Raw genomic sequence first — 5,217 nt, forward strand, 5'->3', positions numbered from 1 at the left:
TTTCTATATATTTTCTATTGAAAATCTGATTTTGCCCCTTGCATTTTATAAGTTCGTCCGCCAACATAAAATTTTGTGTTCGTCCTTGTCTGTAATGATGGTTTATATATATATAAAATTAAAAGCATATTAAATTTGTTAATTCAACTATATCAATATGATTAATTTATGCCATATATTACATGTATATATTATACATATAATTTTTTAATCTTTATTTTTTTAATTTATAATTTATGACATAGTTTATGATATATTTTTTATTCTTTTTAAATTTTAAAAATTATTTAAGTTTTTTAATATTTTTTTAATAATTTAATTTTTATTTTTAGTATTATTTATATTTATTTTTAAATATTTAAATTTAAAATAATTTTCATTTATTTTTTTAAAGAATTAAATAATCCCCAAACTTTTTAAAAAACTGATTTGGTCTTCTAACTTGACAAAAAAAATCAATTTTATTTTCATGCCATATCATAATCTACTGTAGACAAACACGTCAGCATCATAAATTGTTACATCATCACTATGAACACCACATATCATGTTCAACATTTGATTCTATTAGTAAAAAAGTTAAATTATTTTTCTTAATCTAATGACTACATTAAAAAAAAATTAAGAACTACATTAATTTTCTTAAAAAATTTAAAGATCTCAAATACCATCCAACTTTAAATTTAAATAATTTGATTATCCATAGTCAAGGATGACAATGGATCGAGTTGGGTAGGTTTTAGGTTAACCCGAACCAATATGAAAATATATATCTTCTACCCGAATTCAATCCAACTCTAAAAATACATACACTCCACCCGACTCTACTCGACCCAAAATTCACATTTCCTTTAGTACAACCAAATCCAACATGAAATTTTAGAGTATAAATTTGATTCAACCCGACTCAGTATAAAATAAAGACATAATTAAAAAGTGATAGAGAGAGGGGGTGTATCGTAATAATTATTCATAAATTATATATATATTACACTATTACCTTCAGGTCAAAACGAATCGAATATTTTTTACCCTCCACCCGAATTCGACCCAACTTCACTTTATATAAAATCGGACATGAACTCAACCCTAACCCAAAGTATTATTTTTTTTTAAAAAAACACTTGATCCTATCAGATTAGATCATGTCAAATTTATCAATTTCGGATAAAATTATCATACTCTTACCATACTCGCATGCAAATTGAAGAAGAGTGCACGCACGTGGCCTCCGTGATCCCAAACGGGAGGACCCTGTAGTGTACACTAACTTCTTGTTAAAGTCAACGACACGTGTAATCTCTTCGTGCTCTGAATTATTCACTCCTAGTCATACTTCGAAATTTCCGCCTAAAAATCGAAATTATCTCTTTTGTCATTAAAGTATTTTATAAATTAATATTTATTTTATATTTTGCGTAAAGTATAAATTTATGGTAATTTTATTTTGTAAATTGTTTTTAATGCCAATTTTACTATTTTTTACTATTATTTTATTTTATTTTTTCTAATTCTAAAATACTTAGATTATTTTATTTCATTTTTGATATTTTCTCATATTAAAAATTAATAAATTATTAACTGATAAAGTGATCTGAAGGACTGTAGAAGAATGATTCTCATAGCTGTTTGAATATTAGTGGTTTCTGGTGGAGATGTGTGCTTGCTATCTGCTCTTCAATACGTGTTTATAATGCATTAGATAGGTGTTAGTTAGGAGTTGCCTTGTCACTGATACTGATTAGACATTGTTGGGAAGAGTTAGACTAGAAGATCATGTGTCTCAACAAGAGTGATGATGTTACAAGAGTATATTCGTAAGGATATTAAGTGATCGACATATAATTACTTACGAACTTTTATATGATAATACATTCATCTATAAAGAGAATCACGGAGCTGAAGGTTAGCAGATAATACCAAAAACAATAAAAAGGAAGCTAATAGTATATTAATTATGATAAATAAAATCTGAAAATGATCCCACAAATATGGAAGTAAACAAAAGAATATGGAAGGAAACAAATTGCAAATCTAATTATGAAATTAGTATTCAATTTCACTGCCGTAATCGCTTTGATGTTATCCAAAATTATAGATGACATGATTTCCTTTCTTGTTGGATTTTGAAAGATGTTTGGATGAACTTTCGGTCACATTCCCGAGAAAATAAGGAGATAATTTCCCAGGAAAATAAATAATAGTAATAACCTACGACCATTCCAATATATAAAAAAGCCACCCATCTTTCTCGCTTCCCTCTGTTACTAATATCTGCATCCAAGTTGACCAACAACCGTGAAGAACAAAAATGCCGGGAGAAATTTACATCGCCTCCATCGACCAAGGCACCACCAGCACCCGGTTCTTAATCTATGACCAATCTGCTCGAGTCATCGGTTCCCACCAGATCGAGTTCACTCAGTTCTACCCTGATGCCGGGTACTCCTTTCAATACTTGCAAATCAATTTTTTTCATTTTGGGTATGCTTGATGTCGCATGAAGATTTGAATTTGTTGATGTGTTTATTGGCGTTTCTTTCTCTTTTTTTTTTTTTTTGGGGGGGGGGGGGGAGTTCGTGGGGGTGTTAGATGGGTGGAGCATGATCCAATGGAGATATTGGAGAGCGTGAGATCTTGCATCAAAAAGGCACTGGACAAGGCTACTGCTGATGGACACAATGTCGACAGTGGACTCAAAGCCATTGGATTGACCAATCAAAGAGAAACCACAGTTGTTTGGAGCAAATCTACTGGTTGTCCTCTCCATAACGCCATCGTTTGGATGGATGTTCGTACCAGCTCCATTTGCAGGTAATCCTTTTCTTTTATCATTCTCCTTCGTTTGCTTTGTTCTGTTTGTTGGATGTTTTCTTGTTTTGGGGATAAGAAAGCATACTGGTTCTATTTTCATCTCGATTTTCTTCCCTATCTTTGATGTTGCTTAGTTTTTTTGTTTTTTTGGTTTTTTTGAATTGGTTGTTAAAGTTTTGGATTATTGATAGGTTTTAGTCATAAGGGAGAAACGTTTTTCATACTTGGATTTGGTTTGATTTATATTCCCTTGGTTCCTGTAATCATGAATTCCTTTAGTTTGCTGTGAAATTGATGTTTGAGTTGATCTTCATATTAGGAAATTGGAGAAAGAACTACCAGGAGGGAGAACACATTTTGTGGAATCATGTGGATTGCCTTTGAGCACTTATTTTAGTGCAGTGAAGCTGCTATGGTTGATGGAGAACAATGATGAGGTTAAAGCTGCTATTGAAAAAGGGGATGCCTTGTTTGGAACTATAGACACATGGTTAATCTGGAACTTAACCGGCAGTGTAAATGGCGGATTACATGTCACCGATGTCTCTAACGCGTCACGTACTATGCTCATGAATCTCAAAACCCTTGATTGGGATAAAATCACATTGAAAACTCTTGGAATTCCAGTTGAAATTCCTCCGAAAATTGTAAGTAATGCCGAGGTCATCGGTAAGATCAGCAAAGAGTGGCCTGTTTTCGATGTTTCTATTGCAGGATGTCTTGGTGATCAGCATGCTGCAGTCAAGCTTGCCTAAAGGGTGAGGCCAAAAGCACTTATGGAACTGGAGCCTTTATCATGCTCAAAACAGGTTCTGAGCCTGTTAAGTCAAATCATGGGCTACTAACCACGCTTGCATTCAAGCTTGGTCCAAAAGCACCGACCAACTATGCTTTAGAGGGATCTATTGCTATTGCTGGAGCTGCGGTTCAGTGGCTAAGAGACAGTCTTGGAATAATTTCCACTGCACGTGAGATCGAAACTTTGGCATCGAAAGTCGATTTCACAGGTGGGGTTTACTTTGTTCCTGCTTTTAATGGATTGTTTGCTCCCTGGTGGCGAGATGATGCCCGTGGAGTTTGCATTGGAATCACTAGGTTTATAAGCAAGTCTCACATTGCTCGAGCGGTGCTCGAAAGCATGTGTTTTTAAGTGAAAGATGTTTTGGATTCAATGCACAAAGATGCAGGGGAGAAGGGTGAGGTTAAGACTGAAAAAGGAGAGTTCTTGCTTAGGGTGGATGGAGGTGCCACTGTCAACGACTTGTTGATGCAAATTCAGGTTAGAGCTCTATTCTTTACCGGTTGTTTTCTTGTTTTCCTTTTCAATAGCTTTTATATGGCTTGTTGCTGTCAATGAATTTTTTACTCCAGTTTCACGTGCGAATTTCATATCGATTTATCGACATTGTAAGCATTCAACCTGGACCATGACACATTCTTGATGCATCGTTTATACATTTTGGCTTATTACTGTTTTGCAATCAAGAAAGTTTTACTTAGAATCTCAGCTGCCGTGCAATGCATACCTCTCTGTGTGTGTATAAAATCAAAGAGACTATCTAACCATTCATGCTCTCTTCATCCGATCATCTGATTTCGTGTTCTAACTTTGGTTGATCGATCGCAGGCCAACTTGTTGGGAAGCCCCGTGGTGAGACCAGCTGACATAGAAACAACTGCTCTTGGTGCTGCATATTCTGCTGGAATAGCTGTAGGTGTGTGGAAAGAAGATGTGCTCTTTGCTTCCGGGCATCAGCTCAATGCCTCGACCACATTCTCCCCGACGTTAAGTGAAGAAAAGAGGAAGAAGAAAGGTCGATTCTTGGTGCAAAGCTGTCGAAAGAACATTCGGGTTGGCCGATCTCGAAAGTTGATACATCAACACTGAATTCTGTTTCAACTTCATGGTGACATTGTCTTATTTTCTGTAGATTATAATAAAATGATTAATGTAATATAAATTATAATAAAATGATTAATGTAATATAAATTATAATAAAATTATTAATGTAATATTTAACATAACTCTCTTATCATGACTGCCAAAATCTTAATTATGTGTTGATAATCATATTTAAGTGATCTATATTATGCTATTTTCCTAATGTTTTGTTCTAATATTTTATACAAAATTTATCTGATCTTTCAGTCAATTTATATAACCCCTAGACCAACCTATGCGTTTCGACTAAGTCTAACAGATTACATTAATGATTTTTAAAGATATTTTCAAAAAACATTATTCGATAATTTAAAATCATATTACAAATGACATTTACAAAAGTATATAATAATTAACGATAAAAACCCAACTCGTATACATAAAACTAAAAATGACCAGGTAAAATAAAACATGTAATAAATCTGGAGCACATTAAATCAAATATCAGTAGCAAAAGCAAT

General features: G+C 33.4%; 1 pseudogene; it reads left to right on the forward strand.

Annotated features, from left to right (window-relative positions):
* The first annotated feature begins 2,111 nt into the window (after positions 1-2,111).
* LOC120203863 lies at positions 2,112-4,743 on the forward strand (annotated as a pseudogene).
* The last annotated feature ends 474 nt before the right edge of the window (positions 4,744-5,217 follow it).

The sequence above is a fragment of the Hibiscus syriacus genome, unplaced genomic scaffold (genome assembly GCF_006381635.1).
Source record: "Hibiscus syriacus cultivar Baekdansim isolate YM2019G1 unplaced genomic scaffold, ASM638163v2 tig00000340_pilon, whole genome shotgun sequence".
NCBI lineage: Eukaryota > Viridiplantae > Streptophyta > Magnoliopsida > Malvales > Malvaceae > Hibiscus > Hibiscus syriacus.